The following is a 20,580-nucleotide window of genomic DNA, read 5'->3' as shown; positions in this document are numbered from 1 at the left end:
TGACCATGCCCCAAGTGCAGAAGTGACTGGGGGACAGAATTGAACAGTTCCAATCTCTACTGCAGGAATAGGCTGGGCCAGCCAGGTAAAATTGGCATGTGGACCAGTAACCGCTATTTGCATATTTGCAAATATGTCCATGCAATGATAAGCTCTGCACCAGGAAACCCTCCAAGTCCAAACAGGTGGTAATATCATGAGAAAAGTTTGCTAATGAGGTTATAAAAAAGAATCCAGTTGCTATGGTGTGTGCCTGTACTAGAGGTAGGAGACAAGGGAACTGGAGCCTTTTGAGTCTTTGGCCACTAAGTTATAAATACAGTCCTTTTCCTCATAATTTGGGTTAAATATCACAATCTCCTTCTCTACCATCATGACCATCACAAGGAAAAAAAAGGGCGAGGAAGAAAAAAGTCTAGCTCTTCTGAATGTCCATATAGTTCTTAAGGCATCTTAAAACAAACAACTCCAAGACATTTAAAGAACAGAATTTGAGATCAAAGTATGTATGTCTTTTGCCTCTTTTTTCAATTCTTCTTTGGTGCTTCTAACATGATAGTCTGCCGCCACCATCACCATCTGCTTCCAATTCTGGAAACAGCACAGGCATCCATCAATAGTGAGCCACTTTAAAAACTCTAGTACGCTGGAAAATGATGCAGCCACTAAAATGGGAACGGATCTGAATGGGCTACCATGGAAGCTGGCCAAGCTAATCTGGTAAGAGAGAAAAGCAAGATGCGGAGCCATGTGCACAGTGCACATTCAACTGTGCTTTGAAAGAGAAGTGGGGTTTACTGTACTTTATTTGCACGGAATTTTCTAGAAGGATATCCTAAGAATTGTGTATGGTAGCTATCTGCAGGAAATAGGACTGGAAATGTGGGAACAGTAGACATATTTTGTTTCATATTATTTTTGATATAATGTATTTGTACTCACTTTATTTTCTATTTTTAAACAAAGTCCTCAATGCCTGCATCTTCATAGTGAGACTAATATACAAACACTGGAAAAATTTCACTAGCACACGCAAGGTACTTGCTTGGCTCCTTTAAGGACCTGTGATTTTACTAATAGCAAAATAATTGGCCTCCTGGATAGCAGAAATTTTTGTAACTACACACTAACAATAATTTTGCTTGTGTGATTACTTTTAGAAAGGTAATGCTCTACTGAAGAGAGGGTTTTTAAATCCAGTTTCCCAAGGAAGCAAAGCCAAGCCTTAAAACATAGGTCTTTAGACCTAACTGAAATTGTCAAGTCATAAACACAAGAGACACATAAAAAACACTGTATACTAACATTACTTCTTTCTTACAGAGCTCTTCCTAAAATACCATCTTCTCAAGGGACCAATGCTACTGAAACATTTTTATTAAAATCTAGGTTTCCCAGTGCTCACAGCATTGAATCCTGTGTTCTTCACCGGGAGCATACCAAGTAGTGTGTGGCTGGGGCATGGAGAGACATATGTTGTAAATGACATTTTTTGTCAACATGACCAAGGACTGCATGTATGTAGGAGTCCCTTGGGATCATTCCCAAAACCCAGTGATGTCAGAGCTGCCTTAACCATAGCACAACATATTACTCACATCTTTGTGTTGATGCTGGTTAAACAAACCTAGTGAGCTGACAGTCATTTAAAGTATTGCACATATACTTAGGCACAATATATAACACTTGATGATAATAAAGAATTATGTTATTGGCTTATGTGTTTTTTTATACTTTGTGTGTGTGTGTGTGTGTTGTTGTTGTTTTGTGTGTGTGTATATATATATTTATTCCTGGGAATTGAACCCAGGGCCTCCTACACGCTAGGCAAGCTCTCTACCACTAGGCTACATTCCCAGCCCTTTATTTATTTTAATTTTATTTTACTTTGAGATAGAGTCCTGCTAAATTGCCCACACTGGCCTTGAACTTGTGATCCTCTGCCTCGATCTCCTGAGGATTAAAAATATAATCCCCTGGGATTATAGATGTGCACCACCACAGTGGGATATATCTACTACACTTTTTATCATTATTTGAATCAGCTTTCATTTAAAAATGGTTTTCATTTAAAAAATGGTTAACTATGAAACAATCTCAGGCAGGTCCTTCAGGAAAGACTCCAGAAAGCAGCACTGTTATCATAGAAGAGCACAGCTCCACAAGTGTGTTTCAACTTTTGTGTTAAAAGTTTAAAAAGTAAAAGATAAAAATTAATATTATAGGATAATGATATAAAGAAAATAATTTTGCTCAGCTACACAATGTTTGTCTTTTTATTACAAAAGTGAAAAAGCTTAAAATTAAAAAATTTACAAAGTTATAGTAAGCTAAGATTAAACTATTACTGAAGAACAATATTTTTTATAAATTTAGCATTGCCGAAGTGTCCAGTGTTCGAAAGTCCACAGTAAGTGTACAGTGATATCCTCGGCCTTCACCCCCTCATCACACACGGAATCACCCAAGCAACTCCCAGTTCTGCATGCTCCATGTACGGTAAGTGCCCCACACAGGTGGACCCTTTTTATCTTTTACAGGTATCTTTTTTTGGGTACAGGGTACCGTGGACTGAATTCAGGAGCACTCGAGCCACATCCCCAGCCCTATTTTGTATTATATTTAGAGACAGAGTCTCACTGAGTTGCTTAGCGCCTCGCTGTTGCTAAGACTGGCTTTGAACTCCAGATCCTCCTGCTTTAGCCTCCCAAACTGCTGGGATTACAGGCTTGCACTGGGGTGTTTCATGGTCCACCGAAACAAAACATCTTCTGTAGGTAATATTTAACAGTTTAAAGACATTTTTAAACAAAAACTATGGAATAAATTAACACTGTAAAACAAACTAAATGTGTATATCTGTCTCTAAGCTGTAGAATGAATAACATCTTCTTACAATCCTACTGCTCTCTCTCTAGCTCTACCTGAACTCTTTGAGTCCTAATGTTAAAATCTAAATTGTGACCTGCACTCAAAGGCTCTCAGGCCACCACTGCAATAAGTCCCATCTTCCAGGACGATTATCCTTATTGGGTCAAACTCAGGAATGTGAAGGATAGTCAGGAGAAAGCCCTGCCTTTCCCCCACCAGGCCACAGGGCAGATTCCCTGCCAGCAAAACCAATTCACTGCCCCTAAGCTGGCTCAGAGGAGAGGAGCCAGGGAGGAGGGCGAGCAGGAGAGCCAGCCAGCACCGCGAGCGCTTCCCCAGAATGGCCTGTCCTCCAGTGGCTGGCCCGATGAGCCCTGCCTGCATCTTCATCAACAAGCTGGCACAGAAGGCAACTTCATAAGCAGCACTCCAGGAGTTTGGGAAGCAATTTTCCTTTTCATTCCAACTGAAACTGTACACATCTAACTCGGTCAACTGCTAAACTCACCAGGCCACAAGACTCGGTGAAGTTTCTAAAGGCCTGGAAGAGTGATCAACAATAATATGCTCTCCTTTGAAATATTCTAAGACAAACCTTTGATACAGAATTGGGGGAAAAAAAAAAAAACCTCAGTTAAATGTTTTCAGATATTTCAATGACTAATGAGTGAAAGATTACATTTATTATATATTAATTCATTTATTATATATTTATAAAGTAATTAATTAAATAACAAACGTATATATGATACAATTTATATACACAAGTCTTCCAAGGCATAGACACACAAATGGCCACAAGTTGAATACAGATTTCCCATGAGATCAGCAGCTCCTGGGGCAGAATTCACGTGAAACAGAACTTTCACCAAGGCAAGAGCCTCATTTCCCACTGTGAGTGTCCCTGGGGTGGCCAGAGGTGCCCTGATTCATTACATGTTCCCCAAGGCTGCTTCCTCTCCACACCCACAGCTCGGCACCCACCACACCCTTCTTCCCCTCAGTGGCAAACAGTAGAGTACAATGTAGCCTCATCAGTTTTATGGATGCTCACGTTTCCAGGGAAGGGGGGATCTTGAAGACGCAGCTTGCAGAAAGACCAGACGTTAAAAATACAAGGTTAGATTCCACCTCGGAGCCTGTAAGACCCAGGATTACTTTCCAGCCCGCAGGGAAGTGGGAGGAGAATTGGCTCTTTTCCAGCCAGTAGCTGGCACAGTCAAACCCAGATATTTGTCCATCTCTTAAATAACTCATGCTGGATTTACATTTTTAAAAAGACCAAACAACAAAGGAGTTTGGAATCTATTAGGAGTATAGGCAGTTTAAATACCTACAAACCCACAGAGAAATTAGGGAGGGATTTGGGCAAGCACAAGGATAACTAGGAAGAGTACCAAAATAATCTGTATTTCTTTCTAGCATCTCACAGGATATTAATTACCATAAAGCTCTATGGCGGTGAAGGCGGAGAAGAGACTTACCAAATGCCACACAACAAATCAGGAACAGACCAGGAGTAGCAGCCAGCTCACCTTCTTGCCCGAGAGGCAGCTGGGTGTGTAGGGCAGAAGGCTAGATATTCTAAATAGCACCTACCAGTGACTCGCCCTGGACTTTGGAGATACTGCTCACATTATCTCTGGGTATTCCTGTGTTTGTCTCAGAGAAACCCCACGCCCTGCACTGTGCCCAACACAACTGCCAGCAATAATGCCCTGTATTCATTCAGCACACTGGTGCACAAACAGGGTCTTTGTGCTGCTAGAAGAGGCGATCCACACTCTGGCAGGGAGGTCAACTGCAAGAATGGAGTCCTGCTAATCACACAACTCTGGGGTTGCGAGAGAACGAACCTTCCAACCTTCCACCTGGTATTCCTGGTTTACCAACAAGGAAAAGGGCTCAACTCAACAAACCAGGTTGGGCAGAGCAAATGAAAACAGCGGACAGAGCTGAGGACGCATGAAGGGAGAGTGGGCAGTGAAGTGGCCAGTCAGTGCTGAGGGAGGGCAGAGGCAGCGAGCAGTCAGGAGACCTTTTCCTCTGTTGAGCCTTTCATAGGACAGATGCTCCAGCGCCTCCATGTGCCAGGCGCAGCAAGGCATACTCAAGAGGCAAAGGGGCCCGGCCCTCTCTCAGTCTAGTGCTCAGAGAGGGGAAACAATGACAGCCACTGATAAGCCTGAGGACAGGCATAATTGGTGCTGAAGGAGCACCAGGGAGGGGCTATTGAAAGGGACAGGAGGTGGTTGGCTTCTTTCTAAAGAAGAAAATAGACTTGTCTATCAGAAGCAACTCCAGGTAAACTGAGTCCTGAATCAAACAGGGGACAGGCAAGGATTTGGAGGTAGGGTTTAAGGCAAAGTTGCTAAGAAAGGAACTGGGAAAGCAGGCAGAGAGTGGACCTTGAACATGCCACTTAAATGACACTGAGGTGTTGGGATTTCATCCAGTAAACCACCTGGCAGCCTGGAGTCCTGGAGATTTAGATGGAAAATGTATGTCGGTGCAGCCAACTGGAACTGCACAGCAACCCTGAGAGGAGCATCTGAGGCATAAGAAAAGGTGGTGGAATCGGACGGACCTGGCACCAGCTGAATGTGGGGCAAAGAGGGGGAGTGAGGAAAACCCCACTTCTGTGGACTTCCTTCAGGAGGTTGTGAGATCATTCACGAAATAGGCAAGAGGATTTGGGGTTAGAAGAAGAAACTTGAGGTTCTCCTGAGACATTTAAGTACAGATGTCCTGACAAGTGCTCTAAGAGAGAAAGAGCCTAGGAGCCATCAGTAGCAGTGCTAGGGGACACCTTGTTCAGAGGACAAGCACAGATTTTAGGGTCAGCCAGATCTAACCAAATTTCAACTCTGTCTCTTGGTAGCTGCATGATCCTGGAGGCAAGTAAATTAACCTTCTAACGACTCAGATTCCACCTACAGAAATTCCTCTTGGGATTTAACGAGATCAGAAAAGGACCTAATGTCACTGCAGTCAGAAGATATTTAATATTCTCCTCTTGCCCTTTTGTGATCATATATACTGCCTTGTATTATAATTTTAGTTCTTAAACTGTGCAGATTACAAGCCATCTTGCTGTCACTCATCTTTAAATCCTGTTTCACCTTTCTTGTATGCACAGATTCTCAAATATTTGAATTGCCACAAGTCATATGAAAAACTCAGGCCAGAGTGGTCCAGGGGACCAGGAATATCCTGCCCTTGACATTAAATAGCTAATGCAAAGATCTCAAAATTGCTATGTGGCTTCAGTGGTATTGATTTAACTCTGTGTTGAGGGTTGAGAAGGGGGGGAAAAAGAGCAGTGAGGGTTGGAAAAGAGAATTTTGTCAGTCTAATAAAGCCTAGTCAAAGCCACAGAAGTTTACTCTGTGTAAAAGTATGCTGTAATATTTAAGAGGAAGTGTCTACTGAAGTTAATATGGTATAGCCTCTGTCCTCTGGCTCATTTCAAGAACGGGTCTAAAATAATGTTAAATAATAAATCTAGCAAACAGATTTTGCCTTAAACCAAATGTTAAGTCTACAGTACACTTAAAAAAATTTTTTTTGGTAGTTACCTTTATTTTATTTGCTTATTTTTGTATGTGGTGCTGAGGATCAAACCCAGTGCCTCACACATGCTAGGCAAGCACTCTGCCACTGAGTCACAACTCCAGCCCCCAACTGTACACTTTGTATATAAGAAATACATGCTTTATTGGGGTGGGGTGGGGGTGGGGTGGGGCTAAGCTATTTGCTTATTTATAACTCTTAAAATGAACATTTTAAAACTATAGATGGTCTCTGACTTATGGTTTGACTTAAAGAGTTTTTTAACTTTATGATGAAAACAGTGTGCTCAGTAGAAACAATTTTCAGACCTGGATCTTTTGTTGGGCTAAGGATATGCGGACACAACACTCTTGTGATGGTGGGCAGCACAGCAAACTATAGTTCCCATCAGCTACTCTGTCACAAGGGAAACCACCTGTACTCTACAGTGAGCTGTACCAAGCTGATACTTGGTAGTTAGGTGGATTAAAGGCATTTTCAATATAGGACACTTTCAACTTAGGATGGGTTTACTAGGATGAAAACCCCTCAAAAGTCACAGAGATCTGTACATTAAAATTTAAAAGCCAATCTATTAATTCAATTTTGTCTTCAAATCTGGACTCCAACTTGTCCTACCTACTTTATGGATGTTTTACTAATCTGAACTTGTCTTGGAGATTGGAAATTATATTTTATCTCTAACTTACTTGATAAAACACATGAACAATTACCTCTTCCTTCTTGATCCTTCCATGGTAGCTTCATAAATTCACATTCTTTCACCTACTTTTAATTTTATATCTTGGTTATAAATCTCAAAAAAAAATAAAACAAATCCACCCAAGCTTCTAATACGAAACTATTGACACTTGCTCTAAGGTCCCTAATCATTTGGCTCATGTAACTAAATTTGGATTAGATGTGGAGAATAATTCAATTTGCAGCTTTTGGTCTTTGGGACTTCTCTTACTCCTGGCCACATGTAATGGGGCTCAAACATGACTAGTGTGAGGGCACTTTAGTCCCTAAGCATCAAGGAAAAACATGCACCGTTCACCTCACACGCGTGGTCCTAACTTGAGGTCCCTGCTGTTCCCAGATTGTTCTGGACTCTGGGTAGTTCCCCTTAAACTCACAATATACCTGTCCACCTCTTTCAATCAACCCCTAAGATTTTTGACTGCCCCATGCTATGGTGGAATTCTTCCCTGCTTTCAAAAGACCTAAACTTCCCAGATTTGAATAACAAATGTTTCTGTGTCCACAAAATCCTTGTCTCTTCTGCTGCCAATAGAGGACAAAATGAAGGCAGATAAATGATCAGATTAGATGGCATCTGTCACTAAGCCAGCAACATTCCCATAAGACCAGGCATCATCTGGTCTGCATTAGTTATTCCTTGGATACCAAGGTGATGCATGCAGCCTGAATGACAGACTACTGAGTTATAGTTCTTTCAACTTAGACATTACTTTGAAATAAACATTTAACACACACACACACACACACACACACACACACACACACAGAAAGGTGATAAACCATGACTCACATTAAAGGTGTTTAAAATGAAGAGCATATCATTACTAAAATGCCTCGCCCAAAATAGCCCAATGGCTTCTAATGAAGGATGGGGTCACACCTGGGAAACAGTTCAGCATAATTCAGAGCACAATATTCTCACTATCATATTATACTCCAAGATGTTCTCTCTTTCTTCAGAATCCAGTTTAGGTCTTACTGTCTTCAGAACTGAGACTAGGATCTGTGACCTCTGTGACACTAAAGCATTTTCCTCGAAACTTCTACCAAGTCATTATCTACCCCCCCCCATCTCCCTTTGAACATTTAAAATATTTTCAATTCTTTCTTCTCTTTCTCACAGGTATGTCACTTAATTCCTTTAGCCAGAGATCCTTAAATGGGTCTCAGGTCTTGTGTAAGTAGACAGGGATAGGTACCTGCCTGCCTTCTCCATCAGCATCAGCTGAGCCAGCAAGTGAAAAGATTTCCCCAGCACACACTGGTGCAAGCTTTGGGAGGACAATGTGTTTCTATCTATCCCTTAAAGACCCAATAATTATGCTTTTAGAAATTTATGCATCTATGGGGGACTTGAACTATATATAGCTCAATGATAGAGCACTTGCCTAGCATGTGCAAGACCCTGGGTTCAATGCCAGGCACTGCATTAAAAAAACAAAAAAAAAGTATCCTATGTGGCTATAGAAAAAAGATATAGAAAAACTTTAAATACAGTATTATAAAGAAAAACAAACATGTGGGTAAAAAAAATCCCTGAGGGAACTTAAACTATACATATATCAAGAGAGGACTGGTTAAACAAACAATAAATATATACATTATAAAAAGCTGGAAAGAACAACTTTATATTTCACTTAAAATCCTTAATACTACAGAATTTTTCCCCATGAACTAACATTTTTTAGAAACATTTAGAAAAAAGTGAATATTCATAATTTAGATTGATGCAGATTATCCATTTTTTTTACCTTTATTTTTATTTATTTATTTTTATGTGGTGCTGAGGATCAAACCCAGGGCCTCACACATGCTAGGCCAGTGCTCTTCTGCTGAGCCACAACCCTAGCCCCCAGATTATCGATTAAAATACTTCATTTAACAATGTTATTTAATCTTAAACAAGAAATAGAAAAAAATAGGCACAAATAAACTCTAGAGCAGATACACATTAAAATACACTCACTTCAGCAGTTAATGATTTAATCATTAAACTCAGACTCTCAGAAAATCAGAGTTTTCTCTAAGGCCCTGGGATCTACAGCTATGAACTCTTTTATAATCCAGGGGCTCTATTTAGCCATCTCCCTTGTTCAAAATATGTGTCTACACTTAAAGATGGTTTTTCTCATGAGATCAGGGTGGAGTGAGTTTTTAAAGTTTCACCTTAAAACTTAGGATTCAAAAAACCTACAAACCCATTCAGATTATAAACAAAACAAAAATATGGGTGCCTAGGCCCTGTGTAGGAGCTATTGAACCTTTGGATCCAACCTACGGATTCAAGGAAACAATATCACACAGCATCAACTTACAAAGGTGTTCACTACTATACTTTGCCAAGTTTAAAAAAAAAAAATTTTTTTTTTTTTGATTACTGATGTGAGGTTTGATCACTGATGTGGGGTTTGAATAAGCAAACCCACCAGTTCTCCCTTCATTATATTCTTTTGGCTCCATAGAGGAAGCAAGAGGCAGGATGTGGGACAGCCATCTTTGGGGCTGAAAGGGAGCTTGAACAGTGGAGGCGTTCCTCAGGCTGTAGATTCCTCACCTTCCAGCCTAGATCAACAGTGCAGGACACGGGAATCTGTGTTTGACAGCCTCCCTTCTCCACCTCTACCCTGTTCTAACACCCAAGTGAAATGTGAAGCTGGTATTTCCTGAACATTCCAATTCTAAGATCACCACAGGTGCCTACTATCCTCAGCCCACTCCAGACCTAGGGAATAGGAATCTCTAATAAAAAATTTTGTCTCTCAAACCAGGGCCTCTGGTTATTCTTAAAAATGGGGGAGTCTGGGAAACACCAGTTCAAGTCAAACTTCTCTTTTTAAGATAAGGAGATCTAGGCCTAAAGAGTTAGGTAATTCCCCCAAGGATTTACATCTGATTAACCATAGCTGGAAGACCTGAAAGACTGCTGTGAGCTAATTTTTTCCTCTTAGACCAATACTGCTGGCGTTATGTTTAATCATGAAAGCCAGAGTATCTGTCAAGTTTCTGATTCACCATGATGAGGTCATAAGTAAGTGACTAACCAGGTCTGAGACCAAGGTACATGTCAGAACGCGCCACTGGTTTAAAGGATAATTGACATAGTGAAGCTGTCCAACAGCACCGCTTCCTTCCAAGTTCTTTCACTTTCAGTGTCAGTATGAGGAGAAATATATAAATGCACAGAAAAGTAACCCCATCCCCACACAAATACAACCTGGGTAAAGCAGGGGCATAGGATGAATCCAAATTCTTATCATTTTGCTGGTCAAATATTAGTACCTTCAGCAAAAGAACTCTAATAACCTCACAGTTCAGTACCAGCAATAATCTGTACCTTGTAGTGGGGAGACAGACAAGAGTGGCTCTGACAGAGACTCTACACCCATACCCTGGACCAGTGTCTCTACACCAGGATGGGAAGCACCCCCCTGCAGCTTGGAAAGCATACGGAGAGCTTTGACTCAGGAAGAGCTCAATCCAGTTATAATTGCTTCTAATTGGCCCTCCCACACGGTCTCACAATTTACAGCTGTAATCAGTTTCACAAAGGATGTGCTATATTTCTTTTCTAACTTTAAAATCAGAATTCTCTCTCCTTAGGTTCTTAACATTACTGTTTTGATTTTTAAAATATACCAAGATATAAAAAAGGATGAATGAATGAATGAATAAAAGCAAAGGTGCTTTTTTTTTTTTTTTTTTTTTAAGAAATAAGCATTGCTCCCTGTGACCTTAATGATAACCCAATGGGATTCAAATTTGTAATGGAGACTGATGCCAATTGGGGAAACCTTTCCGTTCTATGGCACGTAGTCCAAAAAACACACGCTCTGATCAGACATTTTCCACACTCTGATTTTTATCTTTCCTGGCATGCTCTACTCTCCTTTAATAAAGTCACAACCCTTTGTTGCCATGGAACCCAATCAGACATGAAGCCTGTTACTATGACTTCCCTGCAGGTCTAAAAAAAGTCCAAGTGACCAAAAGATCAGCTTTTTCTTAAAAACGAACAAAAAAAAAAAAAAACAAACTAAGGCAAAGATGATCCAACATCTTCATATATGCACTGACATTTAAGTTTTCGTGCAGGCTGATCTGAACTCTTGAGCCAAAGGCAGCTAATGTTTTCTAAAAAATTTTCCTCTGGGACTTTACAAAGAAGACAAATTGTTAAGTATCTGACAAAGAGGGTAAAAACGATCTTGGGATTTCTTCCATTTTTCTTCCCCCTTCTTCTAGGCAAGCGTTCTGAAATTTAAGTAACTGTTTAGCAAACATGTGTCAATCAGCAGCTACCAAATTGTAATATTCATTTCTACCAGTACTTAATTTTTGCCAAGAGCTCATTATTTCCCTGTAAAGAAAAGATATTCTAAACAATACAATCAATCCTGTGTTCTGCCATATCTAGAACTGGACTAAATCTATAGAGAAAAATACCCAAGACTAATAACAGAGCTATTTAAGGAAAGAGAATTAATATTTGTTGAGTGCCTACCATGAGCCAGGCATTTCTAAGTCACAATCATAACCCTGCAACACAGGCATTTCCATCTGTCCTGCCAATAAGGGACCAAGGCTCACAGAACTGTAAGTAGCTTGCTCAGGCTTCCGTGTGTGCTACGATGGTATCTGGCTCCAAAGCCAGACCGATTCATTCATTGCCAGCATTTATTTCTGGTCTCACAGGTGCTATGCATTTTGTTAGGCTTCTTGTTCTTTATGAGAGAATTCACAGGCTTGTAAACCTGTCTGTAAAGAGGGCACACAGTCTGTTTTCACTGGCACAAGGGCTAGTTCTAGCTATACTCATCTTAACAATTACCACACTTACAAAACAACAGCAGCTACCCTTGGGAGAATCATGAGAAATGTCCCCTCCATTTGACTGCGACCCTGTTGCACCCTTCCGGAGAGTGTGGCCACTGCCTAAAGCCTTCCAGTCCTGGACCACGTGGTAGGGAGAACAGGAAGCTCTATGTGCTTGCTCTTGTCTGATAGCAACATTGAGTACAAAAGTTGAGCTATGCAGATTCTTTAAGTTATTCCGACCCGGTTCTGTACAAACTGCTTTAAGAAATGACCAGTAAGAAGTAATATGGCAAAGCATGGAATTTTGAAGTTATATTATTAATTACACCAGTCTGTCAGTTGATATTTTACCTAGTTACCATATAATAAATGCAGCAAAAAGAAATTTTCAAAAACAACACAAAACTGCAATACAGTACCACTTCACACCCACTGGGATGGTTATAATAATAATAAAAAAAAAAGATAGTAAGTCCTGATGAGGAAGTGGAGAAACTGGAACACTCATATACTCCTGGTGAGAATGTAAATTGATACAATCACTTTGGAAAACACCAGCAATTCCTTAAAAGGGTGAACAGAATTAGTATATGACCCAGCAATTCTATTCCTAGTTATATACTCAAGATAGACATACCCGCACAAAAATCTGTATCCAATGTTCACTGTAGCATTGTTAATAGCCCAAGAGTAGAAGCAGTTCAAATGTCCATCAACTGATAAAATATGGTACTATATCCATACGATACATATTATTCAGCCATAAAAACAAAGTACTGATTCATGCTACAACATGGATTAACCTGGAAAACATAATAACTGAAAGACCACATAATGTGACTCCTTTTATGGAAAAATGTACAGAATAGGCAACTCCATAGAGACACAAGTAGATTGATGGTTGCCTAGGCGTGGGGTTTTGAGGTTGGGGAATGGAGCATAATTACTAATGGGTATCTTTTTGAGGTGATGAAAATTTTATAAAAAATTGCTTGTGGTAGTGATTATACAACTTTCTGAATATATTAAAAACACACCATGATGTACTTTAAATGAGCAAAGTGTATGGTATATAAACTACATTTCAATAACAAAATTTTTTAAAGGAAAACATAACAAAACCAAACAGCCTAAATGCCAAGACCAGCCAACCCTGGACATGTGACTTTGTAGCCTCTGGGGGTCTCCATTCCTTTGCTAAGCAAACAAGGCTCATGCCTGAACCATACATTGTCTTCTCCCTTACGCAAAGGAATCTGAGACTTTTTCTTTTTACCAAGGATTGAATCTGGGGTGCTCTACCACTCAGCAAATCCCAAGCCCTTTTTATTTTTTATTTAGTGACAGAATCTCACTAAGGTGCTTAGGGCCTTGTTAAGTTGCTTGCGCTGGCCTTGAAACCGCAATCCTCCTGCCTTAGCCTCCTGAGACACTGGGATTACAGGTGTGCACCACTGCACCCAGTGGAGAAATCTTTGACTTTCCATTGGAGGGGAAAACCTCTCAGGTAAAGACCACAAGGAGGATCTTGTGGTCTTTACCTGAGATCCTTCTGGTTCTTCCTTCTCACCCCAGGCTTTGTGGTTCAATCAGTTCCTGAACACCTGGCATGTGCAAGGCATGACGCTAGAGCATTTCACTATTTCCAACTCTCAAAACAATCCACAGGGGGTGGGGTGGGCAGATATTCATCAACCAGGTGCAGAAACAGGGCCAGAAAGAGTACACAGGGTAACCATGGTTGCAAAGCTGCAAAGTGGCAGAGACAGAATATGAACTCGGAGCTGAAGTTGGAGATGTTTCTCTTATTCTTACACCTGTTTTGCAAACTGGGTCCATGAACTTGTTTCTGGGGTTCCATGAGTTTGCTACTTAGAAATACTTAGAAATGCTGCATTTACTTAGATGGTAAAGAATATAACTGCATTTTCAATAATCACAGAGATAACCATTTGCTGGCCAAGAATTGTCCTGGGCCTCCTGGATTCCTACCTCTGCTGGAGCCAGGTATGTAGTCGGTGCAGGTCGATAAGGAAATACCTTAGTTGACCGCATTATTTCTTAGGGCTCCCATAACTTAGGGTACCATGAGCTGAGTGGTTTAAAACAACAGAAATTCATTACCTTACAGTTCTGGGGGTTGGAAGCCTGCAATCAAGGAGTCTGCAGGGCCATTCTGCCTCTGAAGATGCTAGGGAAATAAACATTCCATGCCTCTCTGCTTCTGGCAGCCCTCACACACTCCTAGGCTGGCAGATGCACCCTCCAACCCTCGGGTCTTCTCGGTCCTGCATCTGTTCATCATCTTCTCTCTGTGTGCCCATCTCAATGTCCAAATTCCCCCCTTTTATAAGGACCCCCGTCATACTGGATGAGGGTTTACCCTAACAAGTTTGTTTTAATTGGATTACCTCTGCTTCCAGATAAGGTCACACTGTGAGGTGCTGGGGGCTAGGACTTCAACATGTCTTCTCGGGAGACACAAGTTAATCTATAACAATGGCTTTAACTATAAATGACACTTCAGTTCCGATAAAGAGCAAAGGGTCTCAGAGGGAACAAAGGTGTCACATATAGAATTTTTCTGACACAATTCTAGGAGCCAGACCGAGGGAATTAGAAGTGGCACGGGACCCGCGGCGCGGGACTACTGCTCCCAACAGTGCTGACAGCTGAGGTCTCTTGCACCAGCTACCGGGGGTGTGGCTACCGGAGGGGCAGTAAAATTCGCTGAGGATTCTCAGCCCCAAGCTCTACAAACTTAGGGTCTGAGGGAATGGCAAACTGGAAGAGTGTGCCCAGTCATTCATGACAACAGGGCTCCCAATTCTAGGATTGAGCCTTTCTATCAGCCAATAATAATAAAGTATTCCAAACTCAGCTGAAACAGCAGTGGTCACTGCTGTTCTGACAGTGTAAGGAGTGCTTCTGATCACCAGGAACTTCAGTTAGTTAGTGCTAACTTAAATTATTACCTTTGTGTTCTGTTTTTGTTTGCCATTTTTCAGCACAAAATGCTGAGGAAAAAAATATCCTTAGAAGGCTGATGAAATATGCTAAAACAAATCTTTATTCTTTTTTTTAAAAAAATATATTTTGGTTATAATTGGACACAATATTTTCATGTGGTGCTGAGGATCAAACCCAGTACCTCATGCATGCTAGGTGAGTGGTCTACCTCTGAGCCACAACCCCAGGCCCCAAAATCTTTATTCTTGAAGAACATCTTAAGTGAAAACATCAATTAGCATCTAAGAAACGAACATTTTTCTATAAGCCAGAAGCAGGGAGAAGATAAATTTTAAAATATGGAAATAAGAGTACATGTCTTCCCTAATTAGACTTATTTAAATAAAAAACGTAGCCAAGGCCTTTACTAATCAGTTTGATGTACTTAAACATTGAACTCTGTAAGGAAAAATCCTGCTGTCTTGCTGTAATGTGTGAACTCAAATATTATATTAATATCTATGCATAAAATTTTTTTACAGTTAACGTTTTTTAGTTGTAGATGAACACAATACCTTTTTAATTTATTCTTATGTGGTGCTGAGGATAGAACCTAGTGCTTCACACGTGCTAGGTACACGGACTACAATCCCAGCCCAGGAAATTCGTAATACAGTCTTTCCCTCCTTGCTTCCTCCCTCATTTCTCTGCCCATCCAAACATTTATTTTGCATTGTGTGCCAAGCATTGGAGAGATGACCCCTACCCACCTCTGGGTACAGGCAGTGAGCAAACCACAAGTTACTAGATGCAAAGGCTCCCAATAGATTAGGTGCAGGGTGGGTGGAGGAGCTCCCAACCTGGCTGTAAGTTGAGAAAGGGAATCAGGGAAGGCCTCTGTGTACATTATCTTACATGAGCCTCCAGCATCCCTTATAAGGAAAGAATTATTCTTATTGTTTAACACGAGGAGTGTGACGCTCAAATGGCTTGGGCAAGTTGGCTAAGATGACTTCACACAGCTTGTGAGAGGAATAACCAGGATTTAAAAACCAGGCCTGTTGTCCCCAAAGCTCTAGCACTACACTGCCGCCTCACTTTACCATGCAGAACTCTCAGCACTTTGAAGGAGGGCTATAATGCAGCCTGAATTTAGGAGATCTGACCACTTACCACCTCCATGGCTATCGTTCTAGTCCAAGCCACTGTTGTCACTCCCGATGGGTCTCTCTGGGCCAGCATGCCCATCTGTATTCTCTCTGTAATCCATCAATCAAGGACGTCCATGTGTTGGCCCATACACTGGCCTTCCCATACCTCTAAGGCCCCGGGTCCTCCTCCTGACTCCAGCCACAGCCTCCTGATGTGCCTTAAGCTCTGCAGGTTCTCTCTTGCCTGGGGATGTGTCTACATCTGCTATTTCCTTCCAGGACCACTCTTCCCTTAGGTAGCTGCACAACTTACTTCAAAGGTTCTTCCCTCTATGTCATCTCTGAGAGGAGTTTTCCCTGAGTCTTTGGTTTGGATGTGAGCTGTCCCCCAAAAGCTCACATGTGAGACAATGCAAGAAGGTTTGGAGGAGAAATTATTGGGCTCTAACCTTAATCTAATCAATGAATTAACACCCCCCCCCATGGGATTAACTGCGAGGCAGCTGGAGGCAGGGGGATGTGGCTATGGGGTATATATATTTTATATCTGGTGAGTGGAGTCTCTGTTTTCTAATCACCAAGTGATCAGGGCTGCTTGCCTCTGCCACGCTCTTCTGCCATGATGTTCTGCCTCACCTCAAGCCCTAAGGAACAGAGCCGGCTTCTATGGACTAAGACATCTGACTAAACTGTGAGCCCTCAAATAAACTTTTCCTCTTAAAATTGTTCTGGTCAGATACTTTAGTCACAGCCGTGAAAAAGCTGACCTAAACAGTCTATTTAAAACTGTGTGAGCCTCCCAGTCCTCTTCCCAACTTTGCTTTTTCAATAATGCACTGACTACCACTTAACATGCAGGGGATTTTATCTATGACTCTGCGCTGTCTGCCTTGCACTACTAGAATCAGGCCCAACTACAGCAAGAATTTTTGTTTTATCCCTTGGAATGTCTGGCACATAGCAGGTGCTCAATGCTTACTAAATGAATGTGCTGAATGAGGCTAGAAGCTGAGCTCACGAGTTACAAGCATGAGCCACAGCGTGCTGCACGAAAGAATTCTAGCCTGACATCCCCACATACCATGCTCCTTGACTTGGGATAAAGATGGGTGAAAAGGGGACAATTTGGTGGTGGGGAATTCTTCAATTCAGTGCCAGGAAAGAGTGCCTGAGAGATTCCTTTTCCATGCCACATGCTGGGGACATGCAGGTACCAATCTCAGTATTTACTCTCCAAGGAAGCACTCACTGTCTTCTCTTCCACTGAGGCCAATAGTCCCAGAGCAAGCAAGCTCCAGGTGTGATCCAGGGAAGGAGTCTCCAGGCCAAGATATTAGGGGCAGTAATGAGTAGATTGTTTTTGACTTTTCTGATCAAAGTTCTCATCATTAAAAAACACTGCTTAAGCACTTAAGGAGGTCTCTGTTTTCCCTAGCTAAGCTCCACCTATTCATGTGAAGGCTCTTTTTCTGCCTTTTGTACCCCCAGTGAAACCTCACCAGAGCTACCAAGGGTTTCCACAAGGGTTCAATTCTCCAGGAGGTCTTAGGCAGCCCAGAGTGGGCTGTGAACTTGTCTACACAGATTGCAGGAATGAGATACCCTGAGCATCTCAGCACCCGATGGATGTTGAAGAAACAAGCATAAGACTGCACCAGGTCAAAGATCAAAACAGGCGAAAGATGGGAGATGGAATACTTTGCAGAGGAGGAGCCTGTGCCACAGAATGTAGAATGCCTGCCAAACTCCATACTCAACTTCATTCTATGTCTCTTATGGATCAGGTTGGTGGTGGTGGTGGTGGAAAATGGGAGTGACAAATAACAGTAATGGGAAAGCTTTAAGTGCCCGACTCCTGTAAAATTCTAGGGCACTCAAAGGGTGCTTTTTGGTTCTGAAATTCTTTGAAGGGACTGAAATCGCTATAAAATCCAAAAAGCAAATCCAACCCCACCTCCCCAGCACCAAGAAAAATGCTACTATAATTTGAGTTTGTATCAGTCTGTGTTCTGCAGTTTGCAAAAAAGGTGACGGATTTGGGTTACAAAGGCAGTGTTCCACTATAAAAACCTGCTGGTTGCCATGACAATTAACATCCCTGTTCCTCCCTTTTGTGCACATCTTCCATCTGAGTAAAATCAAAGAACTATCTGCAACACGCAGGATATTTAGTATTTCCTTTGCAGGAGGATAATACACACACACACACACACACACACACACACACACACACACACACACTACACATCAAAGGGCTGGCTAATCAGAGGTGAACCAAACCCTTGAACATCGATACCATCTGTTCTCTTCTCCCACAAATGCCCTACAAACCACAGGAGACACTCCTGCAGGAGGGTGGGCTGGGAAGACTTAACAGCTGACACCCACTCATCAGGTCCAGAACCTCTCAGGGTAGATTTGGGTCTGTTCTCCTAAAGGGGACCCTGTGAAGCCAAGGCTCCCTGGAGAACAGTCCCTGCCATCCTGCAGCACCATGATCCATCACAGACCTGCCCTTGTCCGAGTACCTCAAGGGACTGATCTTAGGCCTAGCACAGTGCTGAGCCCCTGGTGATGCCCTGAGGATGCTGAGGGAACTGTGGGACAGTGCCACCTCTCTTTTACATTTTCTCCCACATTCTTTGACTAGGCCTAGCCTGTCTCAAATCAGCCCTGATTTGGAAGAAGGCCAGGGGAGAATTCTAGGCCCTGTTCTGGGGAGTGACCTTGGGTTACCCACAACCTGGCGCTGCTACTAGCTCCCATTTTGTGGTCACCAATCTTGACCACTGACCCAGGTGAGGAGCTCAGTGATGAATAAATCAGACTAAATTAATTCATGTGAGTTATTCTCTCTCTCTCTCAGGACAAAGGCTGCTCATCTAAATGTATAAGGTCACATGGAGACCTGCCTATTTAACCATTATTACCACTCTTTGTTAAAAGTTCTTATAAAAAGTTATACATGTTCTTGGGCTGGGGTTGTGGCTCAGTGGTAGAGTACTTGCTTCATATGCATGAGGCCCTGGGTTCAATCCTCAGCACCGCATAAAAAATAGATAAATAAAAATAAAGATATTGTGTCCATCCACAACTAAAAGAAATTTTTTAAAAGTTATACATGTTCTCATTTAACTACCATGAATTATAAAACCTACTTATTTTAGAAGATACAAGAGGAAAATAAAACACCCAGCAGAGGTAAACAGTATCTGCTACCCTTTCTGACTTTGGGCAATTCCATCTACTGGGTGGGGCAAAGACTCAGGAATGTGGATCTACCTGGGATTACTAAATTCCAGCCTTTACACTTAGTGGCATGATCTTGGACATGATAGCTGACCTCTATATGAGCCTTATTTCTTCATTCACAACATGAGTATAACTTTATACACTTCTTGATACTGTGGTGAGAATTGTTTTAAAGCCTTGTCATAGCACTAGTACAAAATACCTACTTACCTACGCCAGCTTTACTAATGTTCTGTTATGCATATTCCATATTTTTAAGCGAAAATGGTACTTTGTGTATGATATTTTGTATGCTTTTTCAATCAACATAAAAGCATGACCTCTTGACATGTCAACAAATGTATAACGTTGGGCTGGGGATGTGGCTCAAGCGGTCGCGCACTCGCCTGGCATGCGTGCGGCCCAAGTTCAATCCTCAGCACCACAAAGAAAGATGTTGTGTCCGCCGAAAACTAAAAAATAAATATTAAAAAAAAAATTCTCTCTCTCTCTCTCTCTCTCTCTCTTTAAAAAAAAAAAAGTATAATGTTGATGGTTATAATTCTGAAACCAGAGCTTACAGTTGACCATTGGTTCTCTATTATTATTTTTTTAATGGTCACCTGCCACCATGGAAAATCATTCCAAAGGAAGTTGGAGAATTTTTCCCTAAAAATATGCACATCTATGTGTCACAGATAAAATCCACAGGCCCTAGGAGTTATGGGCCGAGTTGTGTCCTCCTAAAAAAAATCATATGTTGAAGTCCTAACCTCAGTACCTCGGAATTTAACTATATTTCAAGATAAAGTCTTTAAAGAGGTAATTAAGTTAAAATGAGATAATTAGGGTGGGCCTCAATCAGTATTATCAGCATCCTTCTGATAGGAGGATACGTGGATACAGACACAAAGGGAAGTTGAAGTGAAGACAGAGAAAAGAAGGTGGACCACAAGCATAGGAGACCTAGGTCCTCGTGGTCCTCAGAAGAAATGACCTGCCAACACCTTGATCTCAGACTTTCAGCCTCTAGAAATATACAAAGAAATTTTGTTTAAGCAACCCAGTCTGTGGTATTTTGTTAGAGAGGGTCTAGTGAATTAACTCACAAGGTTAACACAAAATACCAGCTCTAACCTCACGCAGTATAGGTAAGAATATTTAATGTTATACGTTCTATATTTTGAAGTAACAAAACATTTTAAAACTAACAAGAGGGGCTGGGGTTGTGGCTCGGTGGCAAAGC

At 41.5% G+C, this 20,580-nt stretch overlaps 1 protein-coding gene across 7 annotated transcripts in view; it reads right to left on the bottom strand.

Annotated features, from left to right (window-relative positions):
- The window catches only part of Tmcc3 (transmembrane and coiled-coil domain family 3), a 261,814-nt gene that overhangs the window by 32,719 nt on the left and 208,515 nt on the right, over nucleotides 1-20,580 (bottom strand). The window contains exon 1 of one of the 7 annotated variants that reach the window (XM_040279958.2): nucleotides 4,356-4,516. The exons of the other annotated variants lie outside the window; for them this stretch is intronic. The gene's annotated coding sequence lies outside the window, so the exon portion shown is untranslated. Of the gene's footprint in view, nucleotides 1-4,355; nucleotides 4,517-20,580 lie in introns of those variants that run through there. 7 annotated transcript variants of the gene reach the window in all.

This window comes from Ictidomys tridecemlineatus, chromosome 6, assembly GCF_052094955.1.
Source record: "Ictidomys tridecemlineatus isolate mIctTri1 chromosome 6, mIctTri1.hap1, whole genome shotgun sequence".
Classification (NCBI taxonomy): domain Eukaryota; kingdom Metazoa; phylum Chordata; class Mammalia; order Rodentia; family Sciuridae; genus Ictidomys; species Ictidomys tridecemlineatus.
Note: the sequence above shows the minus strand (reverse complement) of the source record. Positions and strands in the feature narration are given on the sequence as shown.